Source organism: Ixodes scapularis, unplaced genomic scaffold, assembly GCF_016920785.2.
Source record: "Ixodes scapularis isolate PalLabHiFi unplaced genomic scaffold, ASM1692078v2 PGA_scaffold0__279_contigs__length_252992795, whole genome shotgun sequence".
NCBI lineage: Eukaryota > Metazoa > Arthropoda > Arachnida > Ixodida > Ixodidae > Ixodes > Ixodes scapularis.
The window spans coordinates 114,798,315-114,825,045 of NW_024609835.1; the positions used below are offsets into that span (position 1 = coordinate 114,798,315).

At 46.8% G+C, this 26,731-nt stretch overlaps 1 protein-coding gene and 1 non-coding gene across 2 annotated transcripts in view; both read right to left on the bottom strand.

Annotated features, from left to right (window-relative positions):
* Nucleotides 1-26,731, bottom strand: part of LOC8050805 (vang-like protein 2-B) — a 176,404-nt gene that overhangs the window by 76,911 nt on the left and 72,762 nt on the right. The window lies entirely within an intron of this gene.
* Trnav-cac lies at nt 16,486-16,557 on the bottom strand. The gene has a single exon. It is a non-coding gene; the product is annotated as a tRNA-Val (tRNA).

A 26,731-nucleotide genomic window follows, 5' to 3' on the forward strand; every position in this document is an offset into this window, starting at 1 on the left:
TGCGGCTTTCGTCACCTGGTTGCATGCGTGATGCTGTTGCGCGAGCCATGGAGGTGGAAGCGGCCAGGAGAGCTGTCAGAGCTACCCGTCGGGTATCTGCCGCCGTTGAGTTCCCACCCGCCCCGCTATCTCGTCAGCCTGCTCTGCGGCACGAGTGCAGAACATCGGTGGCACCTGCGCGTCGTAGATCCCCACCCACGTGCTGGAGCTGTGGCAGACAAGGTCACCTACAGCGCTATTGTAACTGGAATGGTACCGAGACACGGCTGCAAGGAAACGATGACTCTATGACGAAAAACTAGTGTCAGCCGAGCTTACCGGCCAAAACTCGGCTGAACTGAAAACTAAGGAGCCGGTAACTGCATTCCAGGTGCATAAATTGCGGGCCGACAAAGACGGACTTTTCGTAGATGGGCAACTCGAGGGTATTGCATGTAGTATGCTTGTGGACACTGGGGCAAACGTCACCCTAGTGAGACCTGATATATTCAACCAAATAAAGGGATCTCTAGAATCGTACAGACGGCTCGCTGAATGCTCCCTCCGTACAGCCACAGGCGATATAGCACCAGTCACGGCGTCATCACAGCTCATGTTCCGTTTTGGCAGTCAAGAATTTTCACACGTGACTTATGTCGCTGATATATTTGAAGAATGTATCCTGGGCCTCGACTTTCTGAAGGAACACGGTTGCTCGATGGATCTAAAGAATCAGACACTAGATCTGAGCGAGGAAAGCATCATCCTGTGCAGCAGACGAGCGCTCTTGAAAAATAAGGGTGGATTCCTCATCTGTTCGAAGTCAACTGTTGTTTCTCCGCAGTGTGAAACCATCGTTTGGACAACTGATGGCAATTGCTGTTCTGAAGGTATCGCGGTCGCTGAAGGAGATGAGGCTTGTGACAACATACCAGGTGTCATTGTCGGAAAAACACTTGTGAATTTCAGCAATGAGCGCGTCCCTATCCGTATTGCCAACCTAACGGATAAAGCGATAAACATCAAAAAAAGTTTTCGAATGGCGACTTGGTCCCACGCTGTGAGCCTTAGAAGCCTGAGAAGAGAAAGTACCAACGTGAAGCAATATGGGCTGCCAATGTCTTTGCTGGAACTAGCAGACCGCTCCAAGAAGCACCTCAGCCAACCGCAACAAGAGTCCCTTTTGAATTTAATCAACGTCTACAGAGATGTCTTCGCTTGCTCCCCATCAGAGATCGGGCGCACGAGTGCTGCTCACCACCACATAGATACTGGTGACGCTATTCCGATCAAGCAGGCACCTCGGAGAATTCCGCTCGCTAAGAGGAATGAGGTCACTGAAATGATCCAGGATATGCGAAAACAGGACATCATTGAGCCCTCATCTAGTCCATGGGTCTCACCTGTAGTATTGGTAAAGAAGAAAGATGGGAGCACGAGGTTTTGTGTGGATTATCGTAGACTGAACAACGTCACGAAAAAGGACTCCTACCCTCTTCCTAGGATCGACGACAGATTTGATGCAATGGCCGGCGCCTCCTGGTTTTCTACGCTTGATCTCAGGAGCGGCTATTGGCAAGTTGAGGTAAAACCCTCAGACCGTGAGAAGACAGTGTTTACTACAGGCGATGGTTTGTGGCAATTCAAGGTAATGCCATTTGGCCTTTGCAACGCGCCAGCGACTTTCGAGCGGCTCATGGACAAGGTTCTTCAAGGCTTGCCCCTCAATGTGTGTCTCGTATACCTTGATGACATATTGGTGCACGGAAAGACTTTTGAAGCTGCTCTTCATCATCTGTCAGACGTCTTTGAGCGCCTAAGACAAGCGAACCTAAAATTGAATCCCAAAAAATGCTCGCTATTCCAGAAAAGAGTTCGGTACTTAGGCCACATTGTCTCTGAGAATGGGATGGAGACAGACCCCGACAAGACGGACTGTATTCGAAACTGGCCCCAACCACACAGTCATCGTGAACTCAAAAGTTTCTTAGGACTATGTACCTACTACCGACGTTTTGTCAAGAACTTTGCTACCGTGGCCAAACCACTCTATACGTTGACAGAACAGAACACGAAATTTCACTGGAACATGCAAGCTGAGGAGGCTTTTCTTCAACTCAAGAATACCCTTACTTCACCTCCTATTCTCGGATTTCCCCATCCGAATCGTCAGTTCGTCCTGGACACGGATGCAAGTAACGTTGGCGTGGGTGCAGTCTTGTCGCAGTTAGAGGATGGAACTGAACGGGTAATTGCGTACTACAGTCAGGTATTAAAGAAAGCAGAACTAAACTACTGTGTCACAAGAAAGGAACTGTTGGCAGTAGTTAAAGCTGTAGGACATTTTCACCATTATCTCTACGGCAAGCACTTCCTCTTAAGGACCGATCACGCGTCCCTCACCTGGCTTTTGAATTTTAAGAACCCTGAAGGACAAGTTGCAAGGTGGCTGGAGCGTTTACAACAGTGCCAATTTAATGTCCAGCACCGAGCTGGTAGGAAACACATGAACGCCGATGCACTCTCGCGAAGGCCTTACTCACGAAAAGATTGCCACCCGTGCCTTGATGTTGAAGCGCACTCCAACGGCAACAGCACGGATCCACCGTCTCAGTCAACGGTAACGCGACAGGCGGTGATCACGCGTCCATCAACCGATGATCCCACTGACTGGAGTGACGAAACCTTGCGTACGCTTCAAAGAGAGGACGACAATATTCGGCTTGTTATACAGTGGAAGCAAGAAGGCGAAAGGCCGGATTGGTACCTGGATGCACCACACAACCATGTCGTCAAAGCCTACTGGGCTCAATGGGATTCTCTCCTCATACAAAACGGCCTCCTGTTTCGCTGCTGGGAAAACAACGATGGAGTGAACGTTTCCCTTCAACTTGTCCTGCCTCAAGTGCGAGTCAAAACTGTGCTGCAGGAACTCCATGACAGTCCTACCGGCGGGCATTTTGGGGTACACAAAACTCTACAGAGAGTACGTGACAGATTCTACTGGGTCGGCGCCAGCCGTGACGTGCGCGAATGGTGCAGAGGCTGTGACCACTGCACATCGCGCAAAGGACCTCCCTCTCGTTGCCGAGGACAGATGAAAACATACAACGTTGGCGTGCCGTTTGAGCGAGTAGCCATTGACGTCGTAGGGCCACTACCAGAAACAAGAGAAGGAAATCGGTATCTAATAGTCATTGCAGACTACTTCACAAAGTGGCCAGAAGTTTTCCCTGTTCGCAAGTACGACGCAGCAACCATCACTCAAATCTTGCTTACAGACATCGTATCGAGGTACGGAGTGCCCCTAGAAATCCATTCCGATCAGGGACGCACTTTTGAGTCGCAGACCTTCAAGAATTTGTGCACAGCACTTGGCATAAAGAAAACTAGAACAACACCATTACATCCACAGTCGAACGGTATGGTGGAGAGGCTCAACCGGACCCTTAAGCAATACCTATCTCTCTTCGTCAACGAGCACCAGGACAACTGGGACGAACTGGTTCCCCTCTTTTTACTTGCCTACCGTTCAGCTGTCCACGCAGCAACAGGGTAAACACCATCAATGTTGCTCATGGGGAGAGAGCTAAGAATACCTGCGGACATTATGTTCGGTACTCCGGCGCCACCACCACGGGAGGCAACACGTGAAAATATTCACTTAGACCACGCTCTCCATTTACGCAAGAAATTGGAATGTGTCCATGACTTCGCACGAAGGCATTTACAACTCAGCAGCACCCATGCAGAGACTCGCTACAATCGAAGCGCATCCAGCCACCAACTGGAACCTGGAGATTTGGTGTGGCTATACAGACCAACTAGAACCAAAGGTCGTAGTCCAAAACTACAACGAAACTGGGATGGCCCCTATGAGATCATCAAAAAACTGAACGATGTTGTCTACCGGATCCGCCATGTTAACAACCATAAACCTCAGACAGTCCATTTCGATCGTCTCGCACCATACCATACTAAGTAAACACATATGCGGGCCTCGGGACGAGAGCCTCTACAGGGAGGGGTGCAGTGTTGTGCAAGACGAAGACTCATACCGTAAAGAGTATTGTGCAAGACGAAGAATCACACCGTAAAGGTTGTTGTGCGAGACGAAGACTTGCAAATACAGGAAAGAAGAAGAAGTTGAGTGTGTGCCAGAGAGAGAATGGACGCCATTAAAGGCTGACGGCGAACCTGACGAAAGAAAGCCTTCGAATTGCCTTCTGCCATAACAATATATATATATATATATATATATATATATATATATATATATATATATATATATATATATATATATATATATATATATATATATATATATATATATATATAACTGAGAAGAAAAGAAACCCTTGGTGAAAACAGCAACAATATATATATATATATATATATATATATATATATATATATATATGAGAAGGAAGGACTGTTTTGAAATTTTGCCATCTGGTCCGTATGGTTAGTGCTACCTTTGGGCTGAGACTGAGCGTTCTGCGAAGCGCATAGTTAATTCTTTTTTCTTCTTTCCGGCGAGGAAAAACGCTGTCCTCTTTCCTTTTAAAGACCGGGAACTTGTACACGCATTTACGATACATTGCTCGCTGTTTTATCAAAAGGTGCGCGTTTATAACCTAAAAATCGCGTTCTTCTCTGACAACTAAACAACGCACGATCAATTCCCACAGCCAACGAACAATGCGCGAAGCAATAGCTTTTCTTTTTCCCTTGAGATGACAGAAGGTGTAGTTGGCCAAATTCCCATCTCATCAGCGGCGCCTCATTGGTTCTCCTTCCTCACCAACCCCATCTCTCTCTTTCGGTCTCAATGTCCCTCGGCCCCACCTGGCACAAAAAAAAAAAAAATTAAAACCCACAAAAAAAAAAAACAAAAAAAAAACAACAACAACAGGGCGATCCTTCGTACGGCTAACTGCGCCTGTCCGTTCAACGTCATCGTGGGTTGTTCTGGCCGCACCCAGCCCACTCGATTACACTCCATCGCGATCGGGGATTTTTCTTTTTTTAATCTCCCCCCCCCCCCCCCAAAAAAAAAAAAAAAAAAAAAAACATTGACAGCAGTAAAAAAAAAGTAGCGCGTGACTTTTAGTTGGGTACTGTCAGCGCCGTCCTGTTCAATCCTGGCACGACGTTGAGCAAGCTGACCTACAGTCGCTATGCGACGCTCTGTACGCAGTGATATATGCACGCACCAACATGCCAATTCAAGCAAAAAAAAAAAAGAGGAAGAAAATTGTTTTTTTGTTATGCCGTGCACATAAACTGCCGCGAAAGAAGAGGCGCTGCACACTCTATAGCACATACTATGTATATTGGTGCATTTTCCCCCTACATGTAGCGAAGCGCGACCACCGTATATACAGGGGGTCGCAAACACGCGGCCCGCGGGCAACCGGCTACGAGTCCCGGTTCACATGTCTCGAACGTTACAAATGGCACGCGCCATAGCAATCTCATCTCGCCGATTCAGTTTCTCTAGAAAAGTAGCTCTGCTCTTTTAACGTTTTACATTGTTCATACCCATAGCAGCTCCCGCTGTTTTAACGTATTCACATAGTTCATACTTACCTGTGTTCATTTTCCTTTTGATTCGCTTTGTTTTGCTACCCAGCTTTTTCTACTGGGTGTATCTAAAAGAGGTCAGGCTCTTTAAATCGACCGTAAAATTCGGTTTCTTAATCTATCGCGCAACGACTTTGTGCAGCGTTGCCCACAGATGGTGCATACTTTTTTTTGTAAAATTTGCAGAGGGCGAAGTTACCCGAGGAAAAAGTAAGGAAAGAAAAAGACTTTGCTCCTATGGAAACGCAGCGACGCCACCGGTCTTCAAACAACACGGCGCCGTTTCGCACGGGAGACAAGAGATGGAGCAACGAACGCCGCCAACGAACGAGCATACGGCGTTGAGAGCCGGCGTCTTTAGCAGACAATCTTTTCGACTCAAAAGCGGCGCGCGTTCCGCAGGCGGCGACAGACGCAGAAACAAAGACAGGCGCGGTAACAGCAAGGAACTGCAGTTGCTTGTCTGCTAAAGACGCCGGCTCTCGGCGTCGTATCCTCGCTCGTTGGCGGCAGTTGGCGTCGCGACCGCTTGCGCCATCTCTTGTCTCCCGTGCGAAACGGCGCCGTGTTGTTTGAAGACCGGTGGCTTCGCTGCGTTTCCATAGGAGCTAAGCCTTTTTCTTTCTTTACTTTTTCTTCAGGTAAGTTCGCTCTTTGCAAATTTTACAAAAATAATGCACCATCTGTGGGCAACGCTGCACAAAGTCGTAGCGCGATAGGTTAAGAAACCGAATTTTGCGGTCGATTTAAAGAGCCTGGCCTCTCCTTAGTACACCCAGTATAATGTACAACGATCCCTCCACTAGGCTCCGAGCGCAAGTTCTTCGCTGAAACATGTACCTCGACTGCACGAACATCTCGATCAACAGGAGGAGCTGTCAAACATAGAGCTACAAGCTTGGAATTCTAACCTACTATATATATATATATATATATATATATATATATATATATATATATATATATATATATATATATATATATATATATATATATATATATGTCACCATTAAATGGTAAGTATTTCTGCAGCGTGTTGTAATGAAAATCGTCAGGAAAGCAAGAACTATCAAATCAATTGATTATTTTCCTAGGGACATGTTGAGCTGGGTTAATTGCTTAGTGAACTGAGCAGCAGGAAGGACGGGGTACTTGTTCTATTAAAAATGACAGCACGTTGACGGAGCGGCATAATCCTAATTCTTTTTATCACATCAGGTCAGGGCCCAACGTAGTCATATAAACAGACCAAAACTAAAGATGTCTCTGGAAAAACCGTGAGTTTACAAAACGCATATAGCACGAGGTCTTAATTTTTTTAAATATTTAAACGCATATAGCACGGCAGCGTTGCCCACATATGGTGCATTTTTGCACCATCTGTGGGTACCAGTGTACAGTCGGCATCAAGAGTTACTAATTAGTGAAGTCTTACGTTGACCATCGACCTTTCCGGTGTGTGCTATCTGGCCCCCACACTCAAATGAGTTTGAGAGCACTGGAAACAGAGCCGGGGTTGAGCTGTGACACCCAGCCAATAACGGCAGTCCCAGTAAAATAAAATAAAAAAAATCATTAAAAAAAATCAATCACTGAAAAGATTATGTGAAATGTCCCAGAATACCCGATACAGTATACCAAATCAAAGTCGCTCGCTCCAAGACTGTGGGTGGGTGAGTGGGGGCTCAATGCCTATTCAAAATTGTTCTCTCCCCACGCCAAGTCAACATTCCCAACGGTAGCGCGGACTCGGTGTCAGAGCACGACTTTGTAAGGCACATAAAATTACGTCGTTGCAAATTCTATAGGAGGAGAAAAATCGGCTGAGTTTTCTTATAAAGAGGAAAGAAATGTTTCAAAAAGCTTAATAATAGCTAGTGTACTTTCCTGAAACTGTGCCGGCTTATCCCCGTTCAAAAACACCTGCGTCTTCATCGTCGCAATAATCATATATATAAAAAAGATACGAAATCTCGTAATTGACACCTACAGCACATTGAGCATTCCCACGACTGTCTACTGCTCTAATCTAAAACCTACACCGGCTAAGATACAAATGAGAAAATAAAGAAGAAAAACACACCGCGAGCACACGCACCTATGCGCGGCCATTAGCAAATCGCACGAACCATCGCTCCGCGTACTTTCCATCGGCTCACAACTCCTTTTGACTCCAAGAGGGTAATAAGTTCTTGGAGCTTAGCGGACGGCTCCTACATGCGGCTTCACTACCTTCCTTTTTGTATGAATTCTTCGCTCGGTCTCTCGTCGTTAGCCCGCGATCCTCTCGAGACTTCGTCCCCCTTCGCGCCCCCTTCCCACCGACGTCGAACTGTATGGAGGCTTTCGGAAAGAAAGAAGCCGACGTATACGACGAGCCGAGTCCACGCCGCTCAAATTACAGCCTAGACCGGCAGTTGGTGTATAGATGCGCAAAGTCCTACTCTTCCATTCTCGAGACAACGCGGGGGGAAACCGATCGAACGACAGACAAACAGACGCTTGCTTGCTTTCGTACTGCCACTCCTCCTCCTCCTCCTCCCCCCTCCCCCCCCCCCCCCCCCCCCGGCGTTGCCGTTTTTTTTTTTTTTTTTTCCGACAGGTGCGCTGTCTACATTTCCCAAGAGCACCTGGGCAATGCGTACCCAAAAGACAACGAACCGCAGAGCATGCTACGAGCCGACAACTTTCTTTTACGGGCCAATGCCGAGTGAGTGTCACGAGCCTTTCGGGAGGAGCGTGATTCCGCGCCCCACGCGTCGTGGGGCGCGCGATCACGTGACACGTTCCCGGCGCTGGATTGGCTGGAATAGCTCGCAGTTTCCGGTGCGGTCCATCGCAAGAGGATGCACAGTATAGGTGTCTGTCTTCTTGGTAACCATTATGCAAGCATTAGGGGAGTATGATCTTCTACTGGCCACCTTTTACTTTCAAATAATTTGCGCTCTTTTTATCTTTTCTATCCGGGTGTGTTTTTTTACTCCGGTTTCTCATTTTTATTCGTTTATTTTTCTATTTATTGTAACGTAATGATATATATATATATATATATATATATATATATATATATATATCGGGCGAGGTGGTGGTCCTTCTCTGCCCGTTTTTTTTTTTCCTTTTGTCGTGAGGCGCAAATTGTCGTTTCACGAGGGAAGATCGGATCTCCGGGCAATGGGGAGGCGGCGATGGGGAGAGAAGCTTTTGTCTTTTTTTACATAACCGTTAGCAACCAGAAAAACAAAAACAAATAAAAAAAATAAAAAAAAACCCCGAGGAGCCGACTAATAAAAAAATAATACGAAAATATATATTTAAAAAAAAAGGCTAGAGAAACACATAAAAGAGAAGGATTTTGTCAGGACGCGTTTCGGCATAGTTATGGCGTTCATTTTATAGGCAAGTTTCGAAGTACCACCGAGCTCATGGAAGGAGACCAAAACAAACAAACGAAACCGAAACAAACGAGAAAAAAAAACTAATTAACGAAACAAGGTCACGCATACGGATACTTTCTGTCCGGACAACCACACCTCGAAAAAAACATCGCTGTTTCCTTTTTATTTTTTTCGCACGCCCAAAAGTTCGACCTGCGCGGCCAACATCCCGCGTCAACCATCGGGAGGACGCGAAGAAACACAGTTAAACAGACGTGATGTGCCCGCCACGGCAGCTGACCGTCTCACATCTGCGAAACTTTGCGACAGCCGAAGGGCGCCGGCCGTCAAAGGTAAACACCTAGAAGAAAAACAAATATTAATAAAGATAAAGAAGCTTTTATGCTCTCTGTGCGACGCATGCGCAAACGGCAGCCGACCTGATAACGTCCATCCACTCGATCGGGGCGGGCGCCCACACCGAGCAGTCAAGCCGCAAAATCCCGGCAGGTGTGCCTAGATTTCAGAGTAATTCCAACTGCTCGCTCGGCGTCACGTGTTATATGTACCGCGTTGCAATGCGAGCTGCGAGCGTCTTGGCCTTTCCGCCCCACTTATCTCCACACCACGCGACAACACCACGCATGCGCACTTACGCGCTATCTGCGCAGAAGCCGTGCTCCATGGTTAGAGTTGCACCCTCTCTTAAATCCGGGTTCTATAATCCGGGAGACTTTACACGCTCAATCTGGCCATCGACTCACGGCCCCCGCGACCCGAAAACAGGCCCGAATTACCCGTCGACATGATCGGCAGGCACCGTTCGTTGCCTTTTTACGTATGCTCGGTTTGATTCGTGATACCCGTAAAGATGGACGCGCGCCGAGGGAGGCCCGCGGACATTATTAAAAACAACGCCAAGAGCACCGCTCGTCGCAATCCATAAAAAAGTAATAAGCTAAGAACTCAAACAAAGAGAGGAGGAGAGGAAGACTGGCAAAAAGAAACAAACCCGCCGAAAATTGGGGACGGGCCATATCTCATAATTACGCGGTGCGACTCTTCCGGCACGCTGCCCCCCTCTCTCTCTGACAGTACGACGTTTCGTGCCTTTTTTGCTCTCGGTCGCGCATGCCGCTTGCCGTTGCCGAGGCACGCAGGCCCAGCCCCCAGCGGCGCGAGGAGACGCCGCAACCGAATATATTTTTACTACGAAATCGGAGGACAGCAACCAGCAGCGGGCAGCGCAGAGCCAGCCAGCGACGGCAGCGGCAGTGCCCGCCGCCGCTTCCAGACGTCCAGAGCGCGAGGAGAGAGAACGGAAAGAAAATATCACGTACACAAGAAGAAAAGGCGTCCCCGCTCCGTCGTCGTCCGACGCGGATGAAAACCAGTTCTGCCGGCTGATTCCGAAGAAGAGAGGGGCCGAAAATCAAGCCAAAATACGCCGCCATAAGCACAAAAAAGAAAAAAAAGAAGAGCCACTTTTTACGGTCACCTTCTCTCGTCTCCTCTCCGGTCGTACGAGGGAGGAGAGAAGGTTGCTGAACCGGGCCATTTTTTTATATCTGGTGCCCCCCTCCCTTCCTCCTTGCAATTCGGTGGTTTGCCGAGATTTCTTCTTCTTCTTCTTCTTCTTCTATGTCTATTACAGAAGGAGTGGTTATAAACCCTATTTTATTTTGTTTCTCTCTCTATTTTAGCTCATTCAATTCGAGTCGCGGCTTGCTTATCTCCCCACATGCTTGCCGTTTCGTGCCCACTTTATTATATATATATACAAAAAAAGAGTCAAAATCTGAGAAAAAAAGTTTTATGTCTCGTGTTTTTATTTTAGCTGGGCCGTCGATTAGGCACCGTATCGGGGGTTCACGGCTGGCATGCAGTGTACGCTGTAGCAGCCGCGCGTGGCCCGCAAGCCAACGGTGAGCGGTTTTTCGGGGTGGACTGACCCGAACGCCCTCGACGTAAGGATTACTTTCCACGGGCTGCCTGACGAATGTTCGCCTTGACCCCGCCAGACCAACCGCACCGTCCTAAGAAAGAAAAGAAGAAAGAAATCCGTTTCTTGCCGTTTTTTGTAAACGAACTGTGGCGACATGCCCATGCACCCAGGCTACACGCAATGACTGCACACCAACCATAACGTGATCTCATGACGTCGGGTGACACTGTGACGCTGGGTCGCAGTGTCACTCGGCGTTACGAGATCAATGTGCCGTCGAGTGACACCGTGAACGCCACGGTGAAATGCTCCCGCTACATTAAGCGAAGAAATTTCCCAGCCACGACGACCCCAGCGGAGATACACGGGGGAATTCACAGCGAAACCTTACCATAACGGCCGACGACGCGAAAGAATTCGCGGCGGGTACGAATTCGAGAATGTCTCCATAATAGTCGTGTTCGAATAGTGGATTTTGAGTTGGAAGCGGATTGAAAGCGAATGGTGGTTGTGGTCGAATGTTTCCGAGTCGAATATCGAATAGGTTCTCCGAACCTTCCTTTGCAGCAGCATTCTTAAATTCAGCTCAACTCGCGAAAGTCGTTATCTCTCACTTGACCTGTCCATTTAAAGAAAAAAAGTTTTTTTTTTCTAATTTATCTTAATCTAACTATATTTATGAACGGTGGCTTTAAAACGTCCAATGCCTAGATTAGGATGGAAAATAGATGACAATTTTGACATAAAATCGCCCTACATAAATTCTCAGCTGTACCTAAACGGAAAGATTTATAAATCGTTTTGCTATATGCAAAAATCCTTTCTTAAATTTATGTATTTAGTTTGATTTATTTATTTATTTCAAGTATCCCAGAGCGCACGTGAGGGCATTGCACTAGGGGACAGGCAAGTGTCAGATGGCATGAAAAACACAGAATATAAAACGTGTACTACCTGAAGCTAAACACAAAGTAAACACAATCAACTTCAAAAAAGCTCGCAAACATAATTGAACACCACTCTGCAGATGCATGTGAATATGGGTTATCAAAAGTGTTAGAAGCAAGTAAGAAAGAAAAAAAAAACTGTCCGAGGCTTGAGAAGAAAGGAAGAAAGAAGAGAATCATGAATGATGGATGCAGGTTGCCACGAAATCCCTTCCTACCGTATACTTTTGTATAATAGCCACAGTTTAATTTCTTTCGCTTTACTGAAGTGCAGACACAACATTAACAAAGTTCTCGTTCTTTTTTAAATACACCGGGCGTGCGCGTGCACAGTTCCGCTTTTAAGGCGTGTTTTCCTCCTAAGGAAGGGGCTGCAAATTTTGTACTTTTCGAAGAGTTGATTGATCGCGGACGGTTAGCACCGTTGAGCGCGCTTCCTACCGAGCACCGGTGCACTGCGGAGAAGCAACACATGCGGAGCTCGCTTTCGCGGGTGTTGCTCCTCCGCAGTGCAGCCGTGACCGGTAAAAAGCGCGCTCAACGGGGCTACCTCACCGCGAACTCCAGTTCGAAAAATACGAATATCGCATTTCACCTCGATGCGAATATCGAATAACGTATTATTCGAAACTACTATTCGAAAATTCCAGTATTCGCACAACCCTTCTCTTTACCACTCCCCCAGGGAACTATTTCGGCTCTATAAAAATAAGCGAGGCGCGTTATCCTCCGTTTCAATCTAAAGGAGTACTGCAACGATTTTATCTTGTTGATTTAGGCACAAGTGACAAAAAACGGTCTAGCTTGCTCCCCCAAAAACACTCCTATTCCGCTGTGTAATAGCAAAGAAAAAAAAAACGAGATTATTTGCCGATCTGCAGCCGCACGTCTCTCGGGGACATGCGGATGTCAACATAACCTCTCTCTCCCCATCCATTGGTATACTCGCCGTCAGCGCCGTGGCGAACCGTCTTTTGTGTCGATCGCTCGCCGAGACCTTCGGCGATGCTAATCTATGAGAAGTCGACAATTGCGGAGGGAGCGGCTGGGGTCTCTGAAGAGAGAACCCAACGGAAAATCAGGTAGTCCCCCAGAGACGTCACTGGAAGACGGCTTGACAGTTGAGACTTGAGAGCCTACAAAGAGAGCATGACCCTATAAAACTGGGGCTGATTAATTTCCCAGTGTTTGAACAACAGACACATGACACAATTAACATTGTTTTTCCTTTTTTTTCTTTAATCACGTGACACTCAACTCATTAAAAACGAAACAAAACAAAAACCAACCCACAAATCCGTCTGACGAACGAGATCGGTAAACCAGCCAAACAACTTAATTTTACATTAAGTCCCCGAAGCTACTAATGAATCGCCCAAAATTACGTTGAAACTTTTAGTTGACTAAATTTTAGCAAATCGGATTGGCTTTGATGGGCGATTCATCGTAGTGTGTCGTCGATTGGGGCGGCATAAATCGGTTACTTCGCTGAGCAGGTTGTAATTTTTCACAAAGATGCAGTTGGACGACCGACGGCGATTCAACCTCTTAGCTCAATACGCACTTCGTGCGGGCTCACTTAAAGGGGCCCTCTAAGGGTATTTCAGCTTCTACTCTTTATGTTATTACCTCATTAGTGGTTCGGGTCTGCTCAGGGAACGAGTGATTGCCGCGAAATATGAGCGCCTCTCATTTTTTTCTTCAATAAGAAAAAGAGAAGAAAAAAACAACAGCTCAACGTTTGGTGGCGCCGCAGCGTATTGAACATGCGCGACCGGTGGCGTTATGGGTTTACCGTATTCTGATTAACAGTGTTAGGAAGAGCCGCCAAAATTGTTTTCATGCAGGCGAAATAACGTGTATCATTTTGCAAACTATCGTCATTTTTTCGGGAAAGCGCTTTTATTAAGCAAGAAAGATGGGGAAGGGGGAAAATGTTTCAACTGCGAAATCTAAAGGCAAAGAAAAAAAAAAAGAAAGAAACACGACGGAGTTCGCTTTTTAGCGGAGGAATCAGAAAAACGGCCAAACCAGCCAACAGGCGCACAGGCGATGTTCGAACCAATCGAAGCGTGTGCGGGACGCTTATTTCTGCGAATCGAATCTGCCGTTCTCGCCGTGTGTCATGGGTGCATTTCTCGCCGTTTTAGTTTGGTGTCCCCGTGTATCTATGTTGGTTTGCACGTCCGTGCGGCGGCGTGCCCTCGACTGGGTGAGTGCGTACTCGGACGCGCTGCCCCAAGGAACTTCTATAGGCCTAACGAGCCGAACGCGCTTTCACGGTGTGCCGGAGAAAGCTCAAAGCTAGATGACGAACTCAAGGTACAGTTAGTTCGAATTCAGGACGAACGCGTGCATGAGCTACGTATGTAACCTGCCACTCATACGCGCCGGCGGCGGTTTTTGCTCGAAAAAAACGTTAGACTTATTCCAAAACTTGAAGCGCCATATCGCGGCGTAATGCCACAATATGCACTGGAGGAGTCAATCGGAAGCGGAGATCTCAAAGAAAGTTGCCTTGAGGTCTACGCACTATAGTTCAATCAAGACCAATTAGAGCTCGGCGTTCTCACGTCACCAGAGCCCCTGGAAAAGAAGCAGACGAACCAGCGCTTCGCATTGCGGTGCAACTCCCAGCCCCGAATCGCGCTGCTTTGATCACACCACCACGCGAAGCGTGGTGGTGTGATCGCGCGTTGGGTTCGCCGACCTCAACTGACTATATTTTCTGACTCCCCGGCCTTTACCCTTTCCGGTATGCTAATTAGTATCGCGAAATTCATAATATTTATTGCGAAATCGGCAAATGAAAATGATGCAAAAAACAACATTCAAATATACCCGCACTTTTCAGTGCCGTGACGTCAGTGGAAGGCAAGCTTGCCAGTCGAGCGAGCAGTCTAAAAAATAGAATATGCCACTCATTTGTTCCGTGCTGGAGCGCGGGGATTGGAGCGAGCTTCCAAAGCATTTATTTGACCTAATAAAACTGCTTCGAATCAGTTGGGAACAAATTCTACAGTCCAAAGAGTGAACCCCTGCCCTTCCACTAACGTCACTTTTTCGTTGTTGCCAGTAGACTTTCAGTTTGAAAAATACGGTGAGGAACAAAATTGTAAATTCAATAACTTCGTGAAAAAAAATTATTTGGACCTAATATTTGGGATACTATTTTGGCGATGTTGTTTGGCGAGTTTAGCAAAAATTGAAGCAAATCGGGGACCATGAAGAAATCGCGCCGATCGCGTTCGGAGCTTGGAGCTAGATATATACGTCCATGCAAGAGGCTTTGGCCATTTTGGTGACTATGTGTACACGTAACTCTCAGCCACTTGACCAGCCGCTTCGCTCAGAAACAACAACAACAACAACAACAAAAAATTATTGAATTTTGACGATTGTATCACAAAAGAGAAATCTTTCGCTTTTTTTTTTTTTTGTTTTTATCTTGATTTGCCTGTAAATAGGCTTCTGTGTTTTCAGGGCTTACGTTTCTTCAAATTCGGAGGTGTTTATTCGGAAGTTTATTATTATTATTTTTTTTTTTTGGAGGGGGGGGGGGGGGAATCGGTGTTTAATTGCAGTGCCAGGCAAGAAATAGGCTTTTATCGGGTCTAGTGCTATAAATCCACTGCATATCTATAAAACCATGACACTATAAATTTCTATCCTACATCCCCCCCTACACACACACACACACCGCCCACCCCTCCCCCGCGCCGTCTATTCTTCCAGGGTCCATGGAACGGATAACCTTGGGTCAAATACTTGAAAAAAACGTCATCCAGGCACCGAGAACACGCGACGTGGTTCCCAAAGAAATATGCAACCTCAAAGATACGCGCTGCGTTCAGGTTCACAGACAAAGACACACCCGTGACACACACACACACATATAGACACACGCACACACACAGGCACGCACGTACGCACGCACGCGCGTGCGCACACACACACACACTGTGGGTTTCCCCTTTGATGGTTACCACGTAGAAACACAGGAGGTCTGCCAATCCGGAGGATCACGTGTTTTATTGCCCGTCGGCCAAACAAATGAAAGAAAATGCTAAAAGGGTCGTCACTTTCATCTCAGATTCACCTGGAGGGGCTCACGCTACCGTACTATAGCAGATTGTGGGAAGGGAGAGGCTGCAAAAAGAAAGAGGCTCCGAGAACCAGAGCCTAAGAATTCTAGCGACTTCATTTACATTCTATGACATCTTACAGATATGATGGTAACTCCCAGTGTGAAACCAATTGTATTGTGCGTATAGCCTCAATGGGCGTCTGTCTGTGTCTCAGCAGTAGATGAGCAATTTATCCAGTGCAGTACGGCCGCTAGCCTGGTTGGAGTCTTTAACGTGCGCCACGCAGTAGTGATACAGGACCGCACGCCGGTACAATGTCATCAAGATCAAAACGGGAAGGTGTAGGGACTGAACCCAGGATTCTTCGGCTCTGTAGAGCGAGCTTTCCCTCGGTTGCTAGAGTAAATCCATGAAATGTCCATTGTGTTTTTTTCCCCCTTCCTGCACAGTAATTAATGCACAGTGGGTCTTGACAAGTAAAATGTGTCTTTGCTCCCGACGCAACCCCAAAACCTCCAAACAAAATTACATAGTAATGTCATTAAAAAAAAAAGAAAAAAAAGACATGTTTCCGCCCGGGATCGAACCGGGACCTTGCGCGTGTGAGGCGCACGTGATAACCGCTACACCACGGAAACGAACGTGTACTTCGCGGCTGCGATAATGGGCGCGTTAAGTCGGCGCTCCTTTACTACTTACTACTCCGACGCTCCGAGTTTCATACTCCGAGCGCTCCGAGCGCAGCAACTAAACGGCGCATATCGTACAGGAGCGCGACACACCGAGGCTGCGTTCCAAACCTACTCAAATGGATCCGAGTTACCCTGGCGTTATATGTCACGTGACAACAAAAATAGAGAAACGCTGGACGCGGGATAGGTCTTCGATAACCACCTTTACCCTAGAGTTAGACCGAGTAAGTTTTGGAACACTGCCAGAAACTATCGACGGGCCACGGCCCACACGAGCTCCTTCCAACCGTGGATACGGTTGGCAGAAGCGAAAAATATTTCGAAGATAAATAATTAGGCCCGGGTGGAGCGGCAGAGTCTAAAGCAAAAGAGACGGCAACGTTTTACGTTTTAATATTCCTGAAAGGTTTGAAGACTCGCTTCGTGCACATATGTGGAAGGTTACCTTGGTTGATCTATTTATCGACCATGCATGCTGTTCCGATTTAAATTAAAGACAATATTCTTGAACCCGCTCGGGGCGACACAGGAAAGCCCTCAAATTTGTCAAAGATTTTCTGGTTCCGTCTGTTCCGTCTCGCAGCGAGACGGAAGCTACGCCGATACGGCACACCGTCGTTCGTTAGCACATCGTTTTTAGGCGGTATGCATGAACAAGCCTTTCCCGCAACGCTAACTGATGTTTCGGCTTTCCAACCTAAGTATCTTTATTCGCTGCGGCCGGGCTAAGCATTCTAAGCAGGGCAGCCGTCTGTCTTTTCATCACTTTTCTGTCGCCGAGCTATCGGCACGCTCGTTCGATAGATCAATTCGTTTTCAGGCAAGACGCACGAACAAACCTTTTCATCGACGCTCGCTGATGTTTCGGCTTTCAAATCGAAGTATCTTTATTCGCTGCGCTAAGTATTATAAAAGGGACAGAGCGGTCCGAATATCTCCTCATCTCGACAACTTTTCTGTCGCAGTGCTATCGGCACGGTAGCGTTTGATAGATTAATTTCTTTTTCAGGCGAGATGAACGAACAAACCTTTTGCGGAACGCTAATTGCTGTCTTGAATTTCAAATCAAATCGTTTTTACCTGCTGGATTAAGCACTAATCAACTGAAAAGGGGCAGCGGTCCGCCTACGCCTTTTCGTCTCGCCGGTCGCAAGAGCAGCGCAGCCATCTTGTTTGTTTACGTGACGTCACGGAGCGCGAAGAAGTCACTCGCGCTCCGAAAAATTCTCGGTGCACGAAGAGCGCGCTCGAGTGTCAGTCTCCGGTGGCACTCCTGTCCGTTTAGTGAAAGGAGCGCCAAACTCTCGCGCTCCGGAGCGCGGACTTAACGCGCCCAATGTTCGCAAGATTGAAGTTGGCACAGACGATCGGGGACGTACTTGGCATCGTGTTTCGTCTCGTACACCAATGAATCACCGGAATGTGAAGTGAACGACGCCGAAGCATCGTGGAAACTCCATGTCAACAGCAGGGACGAAGATTGCTTGACTTGCTTTTCAAAATAAGTGCGATGGCGGGCGACGCCCCAATGTGAAGGACGGCGGACACAAACACGACCCCGGGTCGTCGGGAGATATTCAGATGCCGAAATCACTAAATCCACTTTTTTTATGTTTATTAAAGTTTACATGTTTTACGAAAGGGAAATACGCTAAAACCCAAAACGATACAGGGGTGAAACTCATGAAATGAACTTGGGAGCAGCCACGGGAGCAGCTGAAATAGCTGTTTTGGAGCAGGTTGGGGCAGCTAAATCTACCTTCTGGAGCAGGCTAGGAGCAGCTCAGATCAGTTTTCATTGCACTTCAGCTTGTGTCTTAGACAAGCACGGGAGCAATTTTAATTGCGTTTAGCAGCACAGATGAACATGAGTGGTTAGGGGCCTTTCGCATCCTACAACAGGATGCGAAAACTTGAAGCTTTGTGAGGCATAATGAGAACCAAAAAGCAAGTACCATATGTTTCTGAAGATAGCGTCCTCGATATTTGCTGAGTGGCTTTCAGCTTATCAAGATGCCAACCAGCACTGCTTATCACACAACCCACACGTGCTCAATATAGTAATTATATGTGCGAACCACGTGAAGTGCGTAAGCAACGGACGTACAGTTGCGCGGCGGAGCATGGGCAACAAACTTCGAGTTTATCCTATTGTGCAACTCAATATCAAAACAGCAGACTACGATTAACGGCGTTATCGTATTTGAAGCGACGAGCAGGAGCAAGGTTAAAGTACGCCGAGCAGATCTACCGCTCGCGGGAGAGCTGCTGGCCGGCAAGGTTTCGGATCAGACCGCGTTTCAGTTCTATCAAATCACGATTTATTTTGTGGGAATGCGGTTCCAACTTCTAACGATGAAGTACTAACAGGAATCTTTTGCTGATTTGTTTTCACTGGCTGACTTCCGGATCCCGGGCCGCAGAGCCTCGGGCAATCTGACGCTTTACGACTCGACTTCACCTTGGCCAACCAACTGGCAATTGCTTAACCGCTGATGGTTGAAGAATAATAAGAATCCAGTCGCAGGTGGTGTAGCGCTTGGAATCCGACCCCAAGTTTTTTCGCGCGCTTCCGACTCGGGATACACAGGGAGAATAAAGAGAAAAAAGGACTACACATAGAGTTATTATAATGTACGCTAGAGGTTCAACTGGCGCTAGTGCCTATGCGACTTTTGTGACGCTAGTTGAAGCAGACAGCAACCAGTCTACTTTTGCGGTGCTCCTGTGCATTCCTATGGGAAAAGGTGTGTGAATTTTGTCTCTTCGCCGGAAAATAATACAGAACGCTTTGGTTATTTCGGTAGTACCGAGTCGTATGTACCTTGATTAACATTGTAAAAGTGTAATTGCTTTAGTTAGCGCATTTTTCTTCGTTAGTGAACGATGTTTAACTTCGCTAGATTTCAATCCCAAACGTGTGTTCCGTAGCACGTATGTAAAAACAAGCGACGATTCAAAGCAAAATTACAATCGAAAGGAATATAGAGTGTGTTCAAGGCTCGCCAGCATTCCGGTGACGCTTATATATTGCTAATATGATGAAAATGACCCCGTCGTGCATGAGCGGATAAAAACATTCAAAGCGTAAATAATAAAGCACGTGAGCTATGAAAGTGTCTCTTTGTATTGTTTTATTTGCCGGGAAGCTTTTATCAAATTTAATTAAAGACTTGAGCGTGTTGGTGATCTACACTGACTTAAAACGAAAGGAACACACAAGAAAGCTGTATCGTCTGTTTCGTCCTCTTGTGTGTTTCTTTCGTTTTAAATCAAATCTTTTATCGTGCACTTGTCCTCAAATATTTCGATTGTGATGGTGATATTTTGAACGTAGAGGTTCGCACAAGGCAGAAAGAATAAAGCGGTACTTACTCATTTAAAATCGGAATATATTACGTGGCCTTTAATTTGTTTTGATCGTACATGCGCGGGTAGTAACTGATCCAGTGTTACTGTGTAGTTCTTGCCGTCCCCTTAATTTCAGGTGTCCCTCGTATACACGTACGAAGCCGTTTTAGCACCGCTTTTAATGCGACTGACTGAGAAATGTTTCAAGCTACCTAGTACGTACGAAGTATTCGGGATATCTATTCTTATGATCGAGCGCAGGGAGAAGGTGCACTCACTTTTTCCCATAGAAATGCATTACCGGAAGTCAATTTTCGACTGGTTGCTGTCTGCTTCAATTTGCGTCAGCACACTAACGCCACTTGAACCTCTAGCGTACACTATAATAACTCTATGGGATTGCAAAGCCGACCAAGCTAAACGCGCTCATTGTTGCCAATCGAGTCGATAAAAACCAAAACCAAGACAAAACACAATTTTTTTTTGGCGCACGTTTTGCGACTTGGTGCATAATGCCGCGAGGTAATGGCTGTGGCGCAGTTTCCGCAACATGGCGCAGGATGGCGCACACAAGTGCATCTGTCGCAAAATGGCCCAAATGGCGCAGCCGAATGGCAATTCGCCACGGGTCTTCGTAAACTCTTCATTTTCGCATTTTGCTTCGAAAACGGTGTAAGATATACATAAGTGAGGACATACAGCGCGGCAAACACGGCGACGAGATGGACCGGATAAAACATTAATAGCGAACGCCCGCGAAGCCTTAAGGCGCTTTCCCACCGGCGATGTAAGCAGTTCGCGATGCGACTAGATCGCATCGCAAAAGAAGTTAGATGGTCACACCGACGTGCGCGATGAGCGAGTCCAACGCCTTCGTTGGCGAGTTGTTTCTCGAAAACTCTCGCTCCGAACGCAGTTGATTGGCTCAGCCGTACCGCGACTACATCGCATCGCAAAAAAGTCGGGTCGAGTGGCGACTGCTCGAATCGCATCGCTTTTTGCCCGCGATGGTCGCTTTTGCGATGAAAGTTATCACGCGACTAGATCGCATCGCCGGTGGGAACGCGCCTTTAGCCCTAAGAGTCAAGTGGAAGCTGCCCCCCTCCCCCTCCCCCCTCTTTCCACTTTATTAGGGCGAACGATAGTTTTAAAGTCATCTAGATTTTCATTTCAAGACTGTGTGTTCCATAAAGTACGGTGAAACGCCATTTAGACGTTGTGCTTCAAAATATATGTATTCCATAGAGCAAACACGACAGTTCCCTTCGCAGCAGTTTCCCAAACGGTGGCGCGTCGAACGACGGGAGGCGGGTCATGGAGGTACTGCTATAGCTGCTAGCTCGTGCAAGCCTGTAACTGAGCAAATCTAGTCAGGTTGATCTTAACCGACAGCGTCTCCGCCGTTTAGAGCAATGCTAAATAATATTTAACGTCCAAAACAACGCAAAAAAAAAAAAAAGGTGTCTCGTTTTTATATGGTTTTCGGGCGGGCGCTGTCTCTGCTCGGGGGGGTCTGTTCTAACTTCTAAGCTTGGCAGACGCTGGTTTGAATATGCCAGGGGATGCCAAGGTGCGGCTCTTCGCGTTGCGTACATTGATTGGTCTGGTGAGTTGCCTTCTACTGTAAGCTGTTCTTCGTACAATTTAGACTTCCTTAATCTTTGCTCTGATTTCAGCTTGTTCCAGGTTGTGCTTAAGCCTACCCAAATTACTAATTCAACACATAATGTATTAGATCTCATTCTTACTACTGCTCCGGATCTTATCTCTCCTGTTACTTATTTACCAGGCATTATAGTAATCACTCAAAACTGCATTTCAATTTACGCACAAGCGTGCGTGAGTCTCCTAGATACGTCAAACTTTATTACGATAATAACAAAGCAATTTTGACTTAATCAGCAACAAACTAGCTGACTACCTCGAAATGTTTTAGACAACCTTGATCAGCACTCAGCTGATGAGAACAGGAGCATGTTAAAAAACAAAGTTAATTCACTCGTTGCATCTTTCGTTCCAATTAGAACTATTACCTCCAACCCTACGTCGCCCAGGTATAATGTCACACTTAAAAGGTTATCTAATGAGAAGAAGCGTCTTTTATCGCTCTGCAAAGCATTCCGACCGTGATGAACGTTGGGATGCTTATCACTGCGCAGCTGAGACATATAAGGCAGGAATTAAAAAGGCAAAACTAACTTTTCTCAATCATTCCTTATTTTCAATGTCGTTAAAGAATGCTAGATAATTCTGGAATGTTGTGAATGGATCTAAAGAATCAGTCATTTCACTTACAGGTTTAGATGGTTGCGTCATACCAAGTTAGTGTGCTAATGTTCTAAATAAAACTTTTGCTAATACCTTTCCTTATGATTTTGATTATTGGCTCCCAATGTACCCTTCCTGCAGCTTTCTGCCTAGGGACCCCTAGCTTTTAATTTTAACGGCACAGTTAAGCTAACAGAAAGTCTAGAGTCATCATTATCTTGTGGTGTCGACAACATTACATCCACGTTTCTGGAAAAAGCTAAAGTATAGAGCTCTATTTTTTTGTGCAAAACCTTTGAACATTTGCTCATCTTCTATACACTTCCCGATGACTGGAAAATAGGGAAGGTGGTTCCACTTCACAAATCAGGTGACAAACATAGTCCTTTCAACTACCGGTCTATCTCCCTTACTTGTACACCCTGCAAAATTATGGAGCAAGTCATTTACTCGCACCTCGTTAACTTTCCAAATTAAAATCTTTTTTCACTCCTTCTCTGCACGGCTTTCGTAAACTTCTTTCGTGCGAAACTCAACTGCTGTCTTTTACTAACGACCTACTTTCTATTCTACATCGTGGATCCCAGATTGACTGTGCTTTCCTTAATTTTAGCAAAACATTTCACAAAGTTTCTCACAAGCATCTACTCCTCAAACTTAGTAAACTTATAATGACCTCACCGGTTTATACTGGATTAGAGACTTTCTAACAAATGGATCTCAACTTGTCTTTACTAACCAAGCTAATTCTCACCTCAGTTCCGTCACCTCAGGCGTCCCAGAAGGGTTCGTCTTAGGTCATCTGTTATTTCTAATCTGCATAAACGACTTACCCCAGAATCTCTCTTCCTTGTTAGTGTGTTTTCGGACGACTGTGTCATCTACCGCGGACTCATAACTCCCATGCTCAACTCCTTCAGATTGACTTAGACACTGTTTTGGACTGGTGCAACACGTGGTAGATGTCTCTTAGCATTAACAAAATGCAAAGCGATGCGTGCATCTCCGACGCAACTCATCACCACGTTCATACACCCTTGGTACCTCCCCCTTGAAAATCGTAGCTTCCTAGAAATATCTTGGAGTTCATATTACTGATAACATGTCGTGGAACGCTCATATCGATCTTATCACTACTAACGCTAACTTACTGCTCGGTAACTTAAAACGAAATTTTAGTTTAGCACCAATGTCACTGAAATTACTTTTATTCAAAACCCTGGTACGCTCGGAATTAGATTTCGCGGCAGCAAACTGGGATCCCGGTCACACCACACTCGTATCCAACATTGAAGCCATTCAAAACCGTGGCGCGCGGTTTATCATTTGTAGTTATCATCGTTCAGCCAGTGTGTCATACATTAAATCTAACTTAATTTTGCCCTTCTTTCTATACACCGTAAAATATCTCGCCTATCGCTTTTTCATAAAATTGCCTACTCTATCCTTACTCTAAAAGAGAAACTTAATCTCACTCCCCCGCATATCTCCTTTCGCCTCGATCATCAGTATAAAGTTGGAATTCCCCAGTGTCGCACCCACCGCCTACCTTGGCTCTTTTATTCCCAGGTGGTCCTCGGAGTGGAACTACCTTCCCGCATCTTTAGTGTCCATATCACCAAATGATTCTTTTAGAGATGCAGTAACCAGCCAGTTTTGTCCGCAGGCACACCGACTGCTTTTTGTCTCGTTAAACTTTTGTAGCTGTTCCCATTTTTGTATTATGTTTCGTAGTTGTCCCTCCCCTCTGTAATGCCCTCGGGCCCTGGGAGACCGAAATAAATAAAATAAATAAATTTGGTAGTGAGATGTCAAATAAGCCTTTGTCCCCTACGCAACTGCGCATCTGAGGCTTTTATGCGAATCCTTGTAATGGTCGCCTTCAACACGCGCCAGACAGCTCATAAGGACAAAACGAACAAAATTACGGCTGTGAATGCCCTGATAGCACTGCGCGCAACTTGCGTACAAAATGCAGCTACGACTCGTGAAAGCCGACGAAGTGCCATCCCACGCGCTCGTCGCTCTCATGGCGGCCCCCTATACTCGCCAACTGTTGTTGCCAGACCGGGCTCTCATTTGTACTGAAGCGGCGGTGACGGGAGCCCAACGCGACGCGACGGAGCGTACGCCTCGCTCGGCTCCCTTCAGCTCATTGCGTATTCGCGTCGCGGCCGGCCCGGTGCAGACGGCTGCCGCGCTCCCTCTCGCCCCGGCCACCGAACGCGGCGGGGGACTCGTAAACGGCGCTCCGATTAGCGCCGCAACAAGCGGCAGACTTCTTCCCGGAGGAGCCTTGGCCACCACAGGGGATGCCCCAAAGCCGACGTCCCAATGCTGCCGGTCCGCCCTTCCTGAGGTCGCGCGATAGCTTTCATCACAAAAGCGACCATCGCGGAACAAAAAGCGACGCGATTTGAGCAGTCGCTACCCGACCCGACTTTTTGCGATGTGTGGTCGCGGAGCGGCTGAGCCAATCAGAGGCGTTAAGGCTGAACTCCATGGGACGAATATGCTGCGAAAAATCGACGAATTTTGCTCGGTGGCCTTTGCTCTGCGCGTGGAATGAACACAGTGGCTGCTACGTCGCGCGCAAAGCGAGCGTGCCGTCGGGCGGCGTTCGTCAGTCATACGTCGCATAAATCGCTCCGTGGAGTTCAGCCTTTAGGAGCGAGTTTTCGGGAAGCGACTCGCCGACGAAGACGCTGGACTCGCTCATTGCGCACGCCAGTGTGACTATCTAATTGTTTTGCGATGCTATTTAGTCGCATCGAGCGGTTGCTTTACATCGCCGGTGTGATTGCGCCTTAAAACGGCCATTGCGAAGGACCTTACCACTATACTCTATTTCACCTTATGATGTACCGTAGAACAGGCTACGAGCGTGAGCTCCTTGCTCTAAGGCCACCGTGTCTAGGGCATGTCTCGGTGGCACAAGCTCTCGTGCATTAAGGGCAGCAACCGACGCTATGAGCTCGCGCTTCGAGCCTTCGCTCCGGTACAACATAAGCTGAAACGGAGTATAGTAAGCACATGCAGAAAGCACGCGAAGCTATCTTTGGCAGGCATACAACCAGTCCTGCTTAGGGTGCCTCAATGTCCTTCTGTTTAGGGTGATGCCACCCTTTGTAGTACACACCCGATGCCGACAGCACGCGCTCACGGGGAAATTACAAAGAAATGGACGAAAACAAAATGTCGCCATAGCACAGTCAGCGCCATGAACGCGCGCAGGGACACGCGCTTTCACGCGCTTCTGAACAAAAAACAAATATAAAAGTGTGGGACAAAATGGCGAGATGTCTCCACCCCACGGTGACCCTAAGCAAAGCGTACATGAAGGCGCCCAAGTCCTGCTTACTTACAACGAGCAGCGAGGAACGGCATGCCTGCCGAAAGATAACTTCGCGTGCATTCCGCACATGCTTGCTGCTTGTCGGCCTCGGTTGTCGAATTCCTGCTCGTCGCTTGAGGGCACGGTCATATAAACCTTTTCACAACGTTAGCGCAAAACACAACATAGGTTCCCTCGCATTTTGTTTGCAAAAAGTGCTGGCGGCATGCAAAATTTTGCATTTAGAGTAATGCCCCCAATCGAGCACTTTACACCACAGCGCTATTTTCACAAGGAACTTTCTGTTCGAAGATAGAGAAAAACAAGTAAAAATAAACTCTGCATATTCGCGCCAACAGTGACAGGTTACAGAGAGTCATAAGGATATGTCATTCGCAAGCAGGCCAATCTCCCCTTTAGGCACCGGGGCTGCAAAATTCGACCACCAGGCGCACTGTAGTGATGAACGAGAAAGTAGCATAGATGAAATAAACTAGCATATATCTGCGCTTGTCCTTCCTAACGTTGCCCTCTACTGGCAACAATTCGTGCTCAGCAAAGGAAATAAACACAAATGACATAAAACATTCGTTAACGACTCCGGTGCACCCTGGGAACGTTTTCCGCTTTCCTAAAAGGAATTACTTTCAACACTAAAAGCTATTGACGGCTCTTTTTTTTTTTTCTTCTTACGCGTCTCATTTTGTCGATTTTTTTTCCCTTTTGGCGGAGCATATGTTTTAGCTCCGCAACACGCGTTTTGTAGGGAACACAGAACATCTTCGCAGACGTAAACCCGCTGAGAAAAAACTTTCCCACCTGCAGACGTGATGTCCTCCCGCATAAAACGAGCTGACCCGACCGGCGAAAGCATTTTACTGCCTCGGGTACACAGCGATTGAGTTTGAGATTGCACTGATTTAGGGAGGTGTTCGCGGTGGTTGTGGGTTTGCATATTTTATTAGTTTCTCTCGCCTCGGTGTACACAAAAATAACAAGACAAATGTAATACAAAATAAAAGAAAAGAAAAGAAAAAAATGCCCATAAGGGTTACGACAAAAATACAAAAAAAAAAAAAAAAAAACGGGACGCGAACTATACGGACGATTTATGAGATAGTTGTTTGCAACAATCTCCTGTGTGTATACGAAAACATACACACTTAT